Source organism: Microtus ochrogaster, chromosome 1, assembly GCF_000317375.1.
Source record: "Microtus ochrogaster isolate Prairie Vole_2 chromosome 1, MicOch1.0, whole genome shotgun sequence".
In the NCBI taxonomy this organism is placed as follows: Eukaryota; Metazoa; Chordata; class Mammalia; order Rodentia; family Cricetidae; genus Microtus; species Microtus ochrogaster.
This window is the reverse complement of record NC_022009.1, coordinates 83,851,046-83,866,516: the sequence shown is the minus strand read 5'-3', so window position 1 is coordinate 83,866,516 and position 15,471 is coordinate 83,851,046. Positions and strand designations below refer to the sequence as shown.

General features: G+C 37.8%; 1 protein-coding gene across 1 annotated transcript in view; it reads left to right on the top strand.

The window, feature by feature from the left end:
• The first annotated feature begins 289 nt into the window (after window positions 1–289).
• The window catches only part of Agtr1 (angiotensin II receptor type 1), an 80,269-nt gene continuing 65,087 nt past the window's right edge, over window positions 290–15,471 (top strand). The window contains exon 1 of the mRNA XM_005343891.2: window positions 290–317. The gene's annotated coding sequence lies outside the window, so the exon portion shown is untranslated. The remainder of the gene's footprint in view (window positions 318–15,471) is intronic.

The window sequence follows — 15,471 nt, the reverse complement described above, 5'->3', positions numbered from 1 at the left end:
GTAACACTGGGGGACAGTGGCGTCTTGTTTTCTCGGTCAGAATCTACCACATATTTACTAGGGGCGGGCTTAGAGGGAAGGCAAATCCGGCCTCAGAAACAAGGGAGCGGCAACGCCCCTTTGCTGTAAAACTTGAACCTTCTCGGCTTAGATTCCAGCTGCAGGCAGCCTGAATCCCAGGCAGCGGTGAGGGACAGAGACCTGACAGGACTGCACCCAGCTCTCAGCTCCACCTCGCCGACGGTGCTGAAAGTGGATGGAGAGCAGCTAAGAGAGACAGAGACTTGAAAGAAGCCCGGAGCTGGACCACTGCGACGGTGAGTCATAGCTGATATCCTCCCACCTTGGAAAGATCGCTGGCAGGAAGCAACTTGATTGCAAGGGTCCTGGGAACTGAGGGGCTCCAGCACATTTCTTTCAGTACCCTCTCTAGAACTGGTCACCTTCCTCAGAGGAGAAGAGGGACTTGGAGGATGGTGTGCGTTTCTTTGAACTTTACTCCAAATTGCAACGTTTAAGAAACAAGCCAGCAATTTTTCTCCTCCACCCAAGTGAGTCTAAACTGTAACATAAAGCTTGTGTGGACACAGGACTGCCATGTGAAAGTGATGCTGCTTTTAGGTAAAATTAAGGAAAGCTTCATCCTCGTCCCTTGCTTTTCAGATATGCCTCTCCTCTTCCTTAGCTCTCTGGGTCCTTGGCATCAGACCCTGGAAGTGCCTGGGACAAAATTAGGCCCTCTGAAGTATTTCCAGAATCCCTTTGATTCACTGACAGAGATGAAGAAGCACAGATACTAAATCCAATTGCTGCAAGGTTGGCCTTTGTACATCTGCTATTGAGGTGAAATTTTAGTCAAGGTCCATTTCTTCTAGCATCCCATTCTCCGTTCTTTGTCTGAACAGCCAGCCAGCTGTGGTCTCCAGGCTCCAGCCAATTTTCCCCAAGGGCTTTCTTGTCTTACTGTCTTTGAACAAGTATTAGAGACCTGAACATTGACTTCTTGTTTGCTATCCCCTCATTGAGTCTCAATATCCCGCAAGCCACACATCCCTTCTGTCCCCTACAATAATATGAAGTTAACTATATTTAGTTTAATCACAGGAAGGGAAAGTAACAGAGGGGAAGGCAAGAAGCCTCCTCGACCCTTTTTATAACCTTTGGGCCACTTGTGTCACCTTTAGAAGATACTTCAGCCCCCAAATGATTCTCCTAGTAGTTGCCTCTGGAGAGGCTCTTTGGTGAAGGTGTTAGTTTTCCTCCCATTTTCTGGGTTTTAAAACAAACAAACAAGCAAGTAAAACAAAAAACCACTTGCCATGCCTGCCATGGTGTTTTCCTAGCTATAAATGCCTCATCCATCTCCTTCTCAGCAGGGCAAAGCAGGGAAGCAAAGGGGTGAGAGAAAGAAGTCCTCTGAACCAGCTGTGTGATGGGAAAGATGCTTTTTTCAGCAACTCAACCCCTTTCTCTGCTCTTAAGCTCTCTTTTTAATTTTTAGTAATTAATAATTTTTAATAATTAATTTTAACAATTTAATTTTTAAAAATTACTCTGTTAGGCAGTCCAGATTTGGAATCTTCAAAACTCTCTAGTTCTGGTGCTATATTGTCTACTCTGGGTAAACATTCAGTTTTCTAGTGCTGGGTATAAATATCCATACCCAAATTATGAATGGTAGTTCCTATGATGCAGCTTATGGTCCAGGCGGTAACCCAGATATGGAGGTGTGAGCACTGGCTAAAGTGCCATGACTTTAAGTTTTAAGTCTATAACCTTGTCGACTTGAACTGCATCCTTCTTTGATCCCTTCATGGTGTCTTGATTTCTAGTTCTGCTCACTTTAAACTGAGGAAATGCCTCATGAACTCCCAACTCAGAAGATTGTCTACTCTAGGCAAGGCCGTTTTACAGTCTAAACTCTAGTTTCTAGAGTGTCATTCCGCCACTATTGCAGTCTTTTCTCTGTCTTAAACTGGATAATTGCTCAAAGAATAAACTAATTTATGAATCACACAGCTCTCTCCTTTTGCTTTTCTACATTGGAGTCAGGCTGTACTTATGTGTCCATGTGAATTTGTGCTACAGGGGCTCACCACTCTGTTATTATTATGAACAGTTAGTAGCAATAACTTATCTGTGTTGTGTTTGAGGGACAGTAGAAAGGAAATGGTTAATCTGCTACTTGCAAAAGCCAGGGTGAAACATTTAGCCAAGAAGGAATCTGAATCAGTTTCACTGCCACCCATTAGTCTGCTCTGTGTTCTCACTGTGTACTTTTCAAGAAAACAACCGAGAGGTGTTCTATTTTACATCCAACCTTGTACTATCACCAGAAATTTAACCTCTCCTTCATTTGTATTTTTTGGTTGCCAAGTGCATGCTCCAGTCTTCATGCCTCATGATTACCACTGAATCTAGTCCTTTTGTTGCTTAATTCCAGCTGGTGAATATCAAAGAAGTTCCCAAGCAAGCTAGTAACTTAAACTTTTTTAAGTATAAATATTGCCATAATTAAAAAGCTGACTTCAAGGCACATAATGAGGCAAAACAATAAACACAATGAAAATATCAAAGATCTGTTTAGAAGTGTTTTATTAGTTTTTAATGAATTATTATTACTATTATTAATTTTATTTACATCCCAACCATAATTTCCCCTCCCTCCTCTTCTTCCACCAACCCCTATACCCCCATCTGCCTGCCTCCCTCCCTCATCCCCCATCTTGATCCACTCCTTTGTTTCTATTCAGAAAAGGGCAGGCCTCCCATGGATGTCAAGCTGCAATGAGAATAGGCACCTTCTCTCCTATTAAGGCTAGACTAGGCAACCTGGTAGGAGGAACGGGTCCCAGAAGTAGGCCACAGAATCAAAGACTGCCTCTGCTTCCACTGTTAGGAGGGCCACAAGAAGATCAAGCTATATAACTGTCACATATATGCATAGGGCCTAGGTTAGTCTCATGTAGGCTTCCTGGTTGTTGTGTCAGTCTCTGTGAAACTTTATGAACACAGGTTAGTTGATTCTGAGGATTTCCTTGTTGTATCCTTGAACCCTTTGGCTCCTCCTCCTTTTCTTAGAATTCCCCAAAGCTCTGCCTAATGTTTGTCTGTGGGCCTTTGCTCCTGTTTTCTTCAGTTGCTGGGTGAAGCCTCACTGATGACAACTAGACTAGGCAACAATCTATGAGCATAGTAGGCATAAAAGAATATCAGTAAGCATCATTACATTGACATTTTTTGGCCAGTGGTGTTTGGTTTTATCCTTCTTAGGTCTCTGGGTTGTCCATCTTCTGAATCCTGGTGCTCTAGGCAATGTCAGAGGTTGGCTCCCTCTGGTGACATGGGTCTCAGGCTAGACCAGTCATTGTTTGACTTCTCCCAGAATTTCTGCAGTTGCTTTGCACCAGGACTTCTTGTAGGCAGGAAACATTGTAGGTTGAAAGTTGTAAGGTTAGGTTAATATCCAAATCCCTTCACTGAAAATCTTGCCTGATTACAGGAGATTGCCAGATTAGATTACATATCTTCTACTGCTAGGATTCTTAGCTAGGGTCACCTTTGTAGATTCCTGAGAGTTTAAATTGCACTATGTTTTTACCTCATGCCCCAAATGCCCTCCTTTTCCAGTCCTCTCTTCTGGTACTGCCCTCCATCACTCCTGCTGTCCTCATCCAACTCCAGTCCACTCAAGAAATCTCTCCTATTTCTCCTTCCGAGGGAGAGCCAAGCATCTGCCCCTTGAGCCCTTTTGGAATGTTTTGATTTCTTGCTATTTTGCAAGATGGACACATGGGCATTTCAATGCTTCACTGCTGGAAAGCACTATCACTTTTCTCCAAAATAGTTTAAAAGGTATTCTTAAAATTACCTGAAGTCGTTGGGTGAGACGGCCCGCATTTTATCTCACATATTAAAGCAGTGCACTAAAGCTCTCATAAACCAAAGTAAGCTGTGTTTAATTTCTATCATATATTTACCTATGTGTACAATTTCTATTGCATTCATGGTCTGAATATTAGCTCGTTAAAATAACTTTTTAATTAATTACTGTGTAACACTGCTTTAACTCATTTCTGTCTACAAAAATCTAAAGTAATATTCAATTTGACAAATAAATACAATTAGCTTACCATTGTTCTAAAATGCATAATTCTGTTATGGTTACCCATAAAGAATCATAAACATTTCAGATATTTCATTAAAGCATTGTTCCTTTAATGCCAGTTTTGAGAGTTGTTGAAAAAAATAAAAAAAAAAGAAAGTGAGATAAGAACAGTTATTGGTATGCCAAATGGATATTGCATTAAAATTACACTTTTTCATTTCTCATCAGATGTTCATAAGGGAGAATGCTCATTTGCATATGAAAACTAAATAAAATGTTGTGTGATTGCTTATTTTAGATTTTTTTATACGTCAATTAAGAAGAATTTACTTTTGTTTTGGTTTTATTTGCTAAGTTCCTCAGTAGGCCAAAGAGTCTCACAGGCAGGCTAGTAAATTTAGAATTTTGTTTAGAAGTTTAAGTCTAAATATTTCAAAGATTAAATAGCTGTCTTGAGGACAGCATTTTGAGTCAGAGTCGATGTCTAGAATCTGCTGGTACTGGTCAAGCTTTCTTCCCATATGCAAGAAAATGCTAAGTTGCTTGTCCAGTCTGCCTTTTAAATCCCTGAGGTTGCTCCAGCTGCAGTGTAACGTCTTAGCTCTACTGGCAATGTCTTCCAATTTTAAATTGCAGAATTAATAATTCTTCATTTTGGGTCAACTTCTTCATGATTTCTTATCCATTTTATGTACATAAAATATACTTTGATCTTTACTAAACTATTGTAAATATTCTTTGGATCAATCAGTTAAGTATCAGTGACTAACTAAAAGGTAAGAATGGTTGTGCGGTCATTCAGAGTTCATTATTGCTATTGTGTCCATGCTGATTTGTGTTTTCTCATTTTATATTAATCAGAGCTCATTTTCTCTGTTTTACAAAATTGAAGAGTTATGCATGTGAGATCTATGTGGTACCCAATTCTTACAAAGGGAATAGTATAGATCAGATGACAAGATGGCTCTCAAAGGAGAAGAGTGATTATACAGTTGTTGGGCAAGCTAAGAATACATTTAGAAAGAAAAGTTTTTTAAAACCACCACTTCTCTTGTCCTACCTGACCTAAAGCCAGAATGAATGTGTACTATGGTTGTCTTGTTTAGTTCCCACCACTTTTGTAATAACCATTGTTTCTTTTATATCTAAGATTGCCACTCCTTCAGTAACAGAGAACACAGCAATATATCCTCATATCACCCTCACAAAGCTACTGCTTTGCCTTTTATTTGTATGTTGGTTATTTTCAGTGGCAGTCTGAAAAGTGTTCAATGCATTTCCAGAAGATAAATGATACAGTAAAACTACCTTTCTAGGGTCATCTGGGTAGATTGTCCTGTTATGAACAATAAAATTGCTTAAAGCTGATGTTTTAATCTTACCCAAAGGGAAATTAGACATCATTTATATTTTTCAGTCTGAAGAAATAGTAACAAAAGAAAAGCAAAAAGAGTACATTTTCAAGGGGTATAGAGAATGTCTCAACAGTTAAGAGCACTAACTGAACCTCCAGAGGGACTAAATTTGGTTCCAAGTACCCATGTCAGGTGGCTTCCAACTGCCTATAATCCAGGGTATCTGGCACTCTTTTCTGGGTTCTGTAAACACTATACTTGTGTGCATATGAACACACAGGCACACACATACCTATGAATAATAATAATAAATTGTGTTTTAAAGAATAAAACCTTGAAACATAAATCAGTGATTCTTTATATTGAGAGGCAAGTGGAGCAAGAATAACATAGTCTGGAAAGATATTAAATCTCAACTTATCATGAACACCTTCCTTTCTATCAAGTTTTTGTTTGTTAATCATGGTGCAATATCACTGGTATAAACTTTGTACTAAAAATGATTAACTATAAATGTGTAAGTATAACTTTGATCTATTGCCATATTCTTTTTTAATTTAGTGTCCATGTCTCCAGAGAGCGATTAGAATAAAATTACATTGTTTCACAAAGGAACATTCATTTTTTTTCCAGTTCTGTGTGAATATTTGGAAGAATGCTAACCAGGAAAAGAACAAGAGTCCCATGACAGCCATTGAAAATATCTTAACTCTATATAAGGAAAAAAAAACATGTTCTTAGAGTGTCATCAGTGATTTTATTCTTTTGCAAAATGTTCTTACCATGAAGTGATAAGACATTAGAAAACCACCACTCCTCTTGTCCTACCTTTCAAACCAGATGGAATGTGTACCATGTTTGTTTTTTTCAGTTCCCACCACTTTTATAATAATCACTGCTTTTTTCCATATCTCCTAAGCCATCTGCTCCTTCAGTATTAGGGATCATAACAATGTAGTATTAACACAGCACAAAAGCAAATTCCTTACCTTTCAATCTGTGGGTTGGTTGTTTTCAGTAGCAGCATGGAAAGCATTCAATACATGTTCACATCCTTGTGTTAAAGAATACAAATATGATAGTGAAACTGCATTGCACATGTCATCTATTTAAATTGTCAGTCAGGATGTGTAGCTACACTTGCTGTCAACAATTTTGAGCAACCTCCAAACTCTATGCCCATCAGACAATGTGGGAATAGTTTCACATTTTTGAACCTTTATAACATTTTTAAGTATTTCAAAGATTTTTTATGAAGTAGCAGATTTCTTTCTGGCATTTTTATATATACTTGATTTGGGACACTTGCCCCTACTTCCTGTCTGGTAGCTTCCTGTCTTCTCATCCCTGATTGAGTCTTTTATGCCAAGATCTTCCTTTTCCCCTTCATATCGAATGTCTTCTAGTACCCTCCCCTCTCCTCTTCCTTTAAATCTGTTTAATCCCTTCTTTATGGGTCCCTTTCTACTTTCTTGACCTCTGCACACACTCACTCCCACATAAATCAACAGGTATCAGAATCAAATGCTAGGATCTGCATATTTGAGAAACCATGTATGTTTGTCTTTCTAGGTCAGGGCTACCCCATATTATATGGTACTGTATCGGGAGTGCACGTGTTCTTTTCCTGGCTGCCCAGACTCCCCTAATAATCTTTCAGAAACTAGATTATATAAACCACTGCTTGGCTAATCACTTAAGTGTATTGCTAGCTAGCTCTTATATCTTTGGATAACCCATTTCTATTATTTTATATTTTACCATGAGGATTGTGGCCAACCAATAAGGTTCCAGCTACCAGCTCACATATTTCCCCTCTTGCTGTTCCATGGCTTCTCTTCTTTTTCCTTCTTTCTCCCAGCATTCAGTTTAGTTTTTCCCCCAGCTCTATTCTGCTAAGCCACTGGCCAAAGCAGGTTTATTTATTAACCAATAAAAGCAACAAAAGGACTTTCCACATCATGGTACTTCTAGTTTCATTTATTTTCCCCCAACTTTAAGTTTTATTTGTCTTTATGCTTCAATAAAATCTCATTGTGTCTATGTATTGTATTTCATTATCTGTTTGTCTTTTGATGGACATCTAGGCTGATTCCATTTCCTGTCTCTTGTACATAAGAAAGCAACAATCATGGATAAGCAAGTGTTTCTGTAGAGTATTTGTGTCCTTTGGATTATATGCTCAGGAGTGGAGTGGTTGGGTCATATGACCCTTCCACTTTTAGATTTTTGAGACACTGTCATACTGGTTTGCATAATGTCTGTATCAGTTCATAGTCCCACAAACAGCAAATAAGGGTAAAATTATTCATGGATTTAAGACACTCCTCGACAAAATCCTGATACTATTCTTCATAGAAACCAATTCATATTTTGATAAAATTAAAATTAGCTGAACTGATGTTGACTTTTAGTTAATCTTCCTAAAACTCTCTGTCTCTACTTTGTACTCATTTTATTATCTGAATATTGAAAATAAAATAAATAGCTCTCCTATGCATAAGAACTGATAAAGTCAAAATTTATACAATAATTCTAATACCAAACCCTGTATTCTTAGCTTCAGCCCACTGTCTATTCTATACTGTAGGCAACCTTTGTTTTAATGGAAGCTAAATATTTGAATATTGAAAGTTAAAATTTGAAATCAAGTTCTATTTTACTTATTTGGAAAAAGAATAACACAAGATCTACTGTATTTTATTTAAAATATGTGACCTTAAGTACACTAATAAAAAATTTTGTTTTATTTGGAAAAATACTAAAATTAGACAAATCCATTCAAACTCATTGGTGGCTGTACACTTAATACATTGGTCAGGGTGCAGGGAGAAGGAGGAATGTGTGTACAATAGTTTACCTTAGTTTGGCTTTTGAAAAGAAATGGTAGGTGGCCCCAGCATCACATGTCTAGCTTACCTAAATGGGAAATGGAGACAGGAAGATACCTTTAGTTCAATAATTAAAGATAACCCTGGGCAACTAAGAACAATATTCTAAAACTATTAAAGGAAAAGAAATAATGACATAGTATAAACATTTTTTATTATCTCAACTAAAATTTACTATTTAACTTTTAGGGATCTGAGGTTATGAATTTGCCTCTTGGGCAAGTCACATAAACTGTTGACTATGCCAATTTAAATTAACAATTGCTTTTTAAGTTGTTACTATAAATGCTCATTTACCTCATGCATGATTTTATAATAAATAAATAAGCCATAGTTGGTCACAGCCCCTCAAGCAAGTGATGTCTTATTTAAGTTCAAGACTTCCCAATGTTCAGTCTCTGAACTCTTTTTCCTAGTACAAGCAAGGTTTCTGGAAACTTTCAGACGGGCCTGGTTAAATGGTTCTCATTTTGAAATAGACTCCTCAGTAATTGTCAAAATACTAAACTGTACCTAGATTCCTGTAGATCATTGCTGAGGAGAGAGGTGTGCCTTCACACTAATTACTTATCATTTTCTGAAAGATAAACTTTGGATCTGGGACATTGGTATTCTGGAATCACTCACAGGTATGTAACAGCTAAAATTTAAAGGAAATCATGTTTTATAGGGAAATGTTGAAGGAAAATAGCATCAAGGAGAGTCTGTGGACAACAGGCAAAGTTTCTATGGTATTAACAAAATGAGAAAGTACAAATGATCATCCCTGCTTTGGCCATTTAGAATATCACTGGACTCACTGAGCCCAATTGGTCATCATAGTTCAACACAACCTGTAGCAAGTTTATTTACCCCAACCAGGTTGAAAATAAATTCATGTAGAAGTGATTCTTCCAGTAACTGCCATATACTTGCAATATTTTTATAATATTTTTTTTTATTTTTCTCTCAAATACTTCTTGATATTAAATTTCAGTGTGGTATTACATGCTTCTAAGTCAATGTTGTATTTCTCTAGTGATGGAGGTGGGTCTTGTATCTATCTGTTGCTTTCATTGGTTAATTAATAAAGAAACTGCCTTGACCCTTTAATAGGACAGAAAATTAGGTAGGTGGAGTAAACAGAACAGGATGCTGGGAGAAAGAAAGCCAAATCAGGCAAAGCTCTCCTCTCCAAGATGGATGCAGGTTAAGATCCCTTCTGGTAAGCCATCGCCTTGTGGTGCTACACAGATTATTAGATATGGGTTAATCAAGATGTGAGAGTTAGCCAGTAAGAGGCTAGAGCTAATGGGCCAAGCAGTGTTTAAAAGAATACAGTTTCCATGTAATTATTTCAGGGCATAAGCTAGCCAGGCATCCAAGAGCCAGGGTGGGAGGAATGCAGCCTGCCACTCCATACTACAGAGTGGCGCCCAATGTGGTAAACTGGATCCATGTAAAACCTGGGAGAGATTAATTTTAAACACACACACAAAAAAAACAGAGTTTACCACAGCCTTTTGCTATTTGCTAGGGCATGCTGTAGAGAGATTTCCTGATTCAGCAACAGCAGCCAAAAAAAAAAAAGCTGCATCATTTTAAAGCACTGCTTCCTGGGGCTGTGCCTCCAGTGCAGACTCTGGCTTTAAAGCATTTCAATGGCGTTTATGGGACTGGATGTTTGTGTTCCCGCTTGGGATTGGAAGGAGAGTGCTCTGAGACCATGATGATGACTCAGCGCTTCCCGCCTGCACCTGAGCAGAAGGCAGAACCAGGCTTAGGCAGGTGGAAGAGCATGGCGGATTCCTGCCGCCATACAGAGACATGTTTCCAGGCTGTGCAGTGCTCTGCGTGTCAGATTTGGCTGTAACTTGGAGGAAAAGGGTTTCTGTGCCTCACACTCAGTCACAGAGTTAAAGTGGTGAGTGCAGCTCCTACCTGGAAGCCCCAGAGCTACTAGAAAATGGTATGTCCTCCATTTTGATATTGGAGAGAGGTGGAGCCAACATCCACAGCAGCCCTCAGCTCTGCAGCTCAGAGGCGCAACTGATTCAGTCACAAGCAGCCCTGCCTTGTTGGACTGGGTGGGGCAAACCCACAGTACCTGTTTTTGACCTAGATTCTTAAGTGCTTAGTGATATAAAGGCGCAAATCAAAAGTGCTCCTGGATAATAAAAAATTACAGATTGACAATAGAACAGATTCAGACATAAAAGACCACTAAATGGATCACAGTGTTGGATGAGTGTACATAGGCTTGAGAGAGAGAAGAAAAAAAATAGAGAATAAAGTTAAAAGGGTAAAGCCTTTAAAGAGACTGAATAAAGTAAGCTGAGAGAGTAAAAATAAGACATGTAAAAATGAAAAATTCACAGAGAATCTGGATTCTTTGTATTATTTTTAAAATTTTTGACTTTGAAAGAGCTAAGTACAGAGAGACATTTCATAATATGGCTGCCAAGTGGAACCAGAATGGATATCATAAGGATATTGTGACTTCAGAATTTGGTTCTAAGGATATGATGCTTTAGAGAGGGTCTTCTTTTGTTTTCACAGAGGATGAGACCTTGTGGATTGCTTCTATCCCAATATTGTATGATAGACCACATCCTCCTGAAATGTTGCTGTGAACACCCTCAAAAAGTTGCTTTGCTCAACTGCCGACTGAGAGAAAACTAGCACACAGGTTATCCCATAAAAACCCTGAATAACAGCGCCCCCATTCAGCAGGAAGCAGTTTGGAGAGAAAACAACTGGCCCATGTTCCCAAATATTGTTTATAAATGTTCTTTTACATTTAAAGGGGGATAGGCTATAGATATGAATAATTTGCATTGGTATAGATTTAAGGTCAATTTTGTTATATGTATATGTATTTCTGTTCTTGATTAAGGTATTGTGATTGTGTAGTTCATTTTAAAATGTAATGTATAATTAGGAAATATAGGTTGTTAATGGATAATCATCGATAATAGTCATTTGTAGCCATGTTAGTTAGACTTTCTAGATGTGCATAGATATATGACAGATAAGCACTCTTCATATCTTTCAAAGACTACAGAATATGGCATTTAATGTTTTAATAACTTAGGGTTTTTCATGACAATGAGACACGTCTGCTCCTGGCAGCACCAACTACTTCAAGAGGAAGATAGACATCGAAGAGGCTCCTTACGGAGTTTGATAGCCACTTGGGCAAGAAACTGCTCTTGCCTGGACTGATGCATGAACTGGACACAAAGAACCTGCAGAGAGAGGACTGCTGAACTTGCCTAAAGGTGAGATGATTCTTTGGGGTACCTGGTTCATGAAAGAGTCTGCCAGACACTTTGCAGGACACAGAAGATAGTAACTGAACTGTCTTTGATTTTCCCTGCTTGGTGGAAATGTCTACTGAAAACTATGGGCCTGTAGGCTGAAGATGGATGCCCCAATGGTACAAAAGAACTTTGGGTGACTGTCCAGGCAGTGAGATGTCTCTGTCATTTTTAGAGTTTGGAAGTTGCTTATTTCTTGTTGGCTTAGGTAATATTATATCCTTCTGGAGTCTTTGATGGAGTTGAAGAATGAATAGTTATTTTTTTCCTTAGTTATGATAAAGATAAAATAGATATAAATATTATAACTGTAATTCTTACTTGATAACTGTTTTGTTATATGTAATTTTGCTATGTTAAAGTTAAAGCTTTCTTTTTTTGTTTAAACAGAAAAATGGGAAATGATGGAGGTGGATCTTGTGTCTATCTGTTGCTTTCATTGGTTAATTAATAAAGAAACTGCCTTGACCCTTTAATAGGACAGAACATTAGGAGTAAACAGAACAAGATGCTGGGAGAAAGAAAGCTGAGTCAAGTAGATGCTATAGCTCTCCTCTCCAAGATGGATGCAGGTTAAGATCCCTTCTGATAAGCCACCACCTCGTTGTGCTACACAGATTATTAGATATGGGTTAATCAAGATGTGAGAGTTAGCCAGTAAGAGGCTAGAGCTAATGGGCTAAGCAGTGTTTAAATGAGTACCGTTTCCATGTAATTATTTTGGGGCATAAGCTAGCTGGGCATCTGGGAGCGGAGGCAGCAGGAATGCAGCCCACCGCTCCACACTACACTCTAGAATAGGAGCACTCCATTAACCTGGAGTTAATAACTGTCTCTCCATCCAAGAGATATCATTGTGCCTGAAACATACCTTGATGTTCCATAGCCTTTTACCTATTTATAATTAACTGCTATCTTTTTATCTGAAGTTGAAAAAAACTTCTAAACTTCTAAATGTTTCCAGTATGACAACTTGAATGGGGTCTTCTAAGGGAAGTCCTGTCAACTGGAACAATCAACTACAGTAATAAGCCATATAATAGAAATGTAAGCAGTTATATTTTATATAAATAAATTCATATCTCATATAACCTAATATCTCTTGTAGCTACTTTTCTATTTCTGGGAAGCGATGTCATAACCAAGACAACTTAAAAAGCATTTAAATAGGTCCTTGGTTTCATACTTAGAGGATAGTTTATGACCATCACAGTGGGGAACATGATACCTTACAGGAAGACATGGTTCAGGAGCAGTTGTTGAAAGATTGTATTGTATACCAAAGTTGGAGGCAGAGAGATTGGCTAGGTTTGGCATGCACTTATGAAACCTCAAAGCCCACACCCACTGACACATCTCCTTCAACAAGGCCATACTTCTTAATCTTTCTCAAAATAGTTTTACTAATTAGGGACCAACCACTGTATGAGCCTCTGGGGGCCATTCTCATTCAAATAACTACAATATTTACTGGGAAGATAATCATAAGTGAATAGAGCAACATACAAAATAGAAGTCACAAGCAACACTGTTTTTATGTGTCTTATAGATTCTTTTTTGTTATTTATTTATTTATTAAAGATTTCTGCCTCCTCCCCGCCACCGCCTCCCATTCCCCCCCACCCCCAATCAAGTGCCCCTCCCTCGTCAGCCCAAAGAGCAATCAGGGTTCCCTGCCCTGTGGGAAGTCCAAAGACCACCCACCTCCATCCAGGTCTAGTAAGGTGAGCATCCAAACTGCCTAGGCTCCCACAAAGCCAGTACGTGCAGTAGCAGAGTGATGTCTTATTGATTCTTATCCAAGGCCTATTAGACTCTGACTTGGTGCTCTAGTGAAAGGAACTGAGTCATGGTTTCAATGACTTATGACCTAAATCGTTGATTAAGTTTTTAAATGTTCAAATAAAAGAAAGATTAAAACAAATATAAAATAACTGTGAAACTTTTGAATATTATAATTTCAGATCAGAATTTCTAGGTTTTTCTATATGCCTTTAGTAATTTCTTATTTTGCCTTTATCTTTCTCACTTTTCATTTATCTTGAGATTACTAAAGTATGTACATCTATGTACTAATGGCAAACCACATGAGAGATCTGCAGCACTTTGACAGAAACTCTTTATGGTAGCAGGTCATTGCTCTGAGCCACATTTATGTTGCTATGTAAAGTTTGGAAAGACCTTCCAGAAAGTGACTGCGTTCCTCCAACAAACACAAAACAGAATTTAAGTTTTGGACAACAAATACTTGAAGAATAGTACTACAAATCTAATCCTTCTATATTTTGTTTTCCTGAAGTTTGGTAGCACCCAGAGCCTTATTATATTAGTATTTTATAGGAGAACCCACCTTATGAGAAATACCATTTGATAATAGGTGTAAATGTCAAGGTTATTTTACAACACAACATTGTGATAAGAGTAACAATATATAGTAATATATGTGAATGTAATGTTTCACTTACCTGTGTGTTATTCCTTTTAAAACTTTTTTTGAACACCTGATTTTTTAAATTTCTCCTTTTATTAAAAGAACTACCTTTTTTCATTTTACATATCAATCCCAGTTCCCACTCCTTCCCCCCCTCTCATTCCCTCCAAGTTCCTCCTTCCACCCCATCCTCCATCCACTCCTCAGACAGGGTAAAGCACATTATTTTCATGGAAGAACAAAGGTTCTTCCTGCTTTATATAGGCTGAGCAAGGTATTCCTTTGAAGAGAATGGGTTCCAAAAAGGCAGTGCAAACAGCAGGGATAAATCCTGTTATCACTCCTAGTCACTCTGCAGTCTGCCCCAGCCATACAACTGTCACCCATGTTACAATTGCCTAGTTTTGTCCTCTTTCTTCCCTGTCCACTTCCCTGTTGGTGAGATCTCATTAATTCAGGTAGGCTGTTTAAGTGGGTATCCCCACTATGGAATTCTCAACAGAACTCTTAAAATTAAAATAATTCCATTTTTAAAGTGTTTCAAGTTCACAGTGAAAAATATTAATTGTTATTAATTAAATAACATTTATAGACTCGCTAGATGGCTCTAAAAAGCTAGTAAAAATTGTGATCAAGCCTGATAACCTGAGTTTAATAACCTGGACTCACATAGTAGAAGAACCTAAAAGTCATCATGTGACCTCCATATACATTCAATGGCATTCATGAGCATACTTGTCTCTAAACAAAAATAAATAAATGGTTGGTTATGTATAGAAAAGTTCCTGGGCAGTCAAAGGAAGCTATTTAACAAAGAAAATACTAGTTTCTGTAACATGGCATGAGCTTTCTAATAAGTGAAACTGTGAACAGCTCTATTAAAACTCAGCAAAGGTGATAGCAGAGAAAACCAGTAGAAGAAAACCATCAGAAAGTAGCAAGAAAGTGAAAGTAACCCTCAGTTATTTCCAAGTTAGAGAAATGCAAATCCAATCAAAACAATGGATTCAAAACAAAAGATTTAATGAAATCCAACTTTCAGCATCAAACTTTTATTGGAAACTTTATATAGGTGAACTTTAACTATTTATCAAGAACTTAAAAATATACAGTTTGGTCCAATGAGGCTGTTTTAGATTTATCCTACTGAAAAATCTATGCAAGTCCCAAAGTGCTTATGTACAAATATGATGCAATCACTGAGACATCTTTTATGACAGCTAAAAGAGAAATTATGGGAAAAGAATGAGGCTCAATATAAGTTGGTTGATTAAATAGTTATCATCAAGAAAATTATCAAGAAATATAATATAATGTAGGAATCACTGAGGTTGCTTTTTTGTATGCCAATGTTCTGTTAGATAGTGATAAGTTATAATGGCATAAA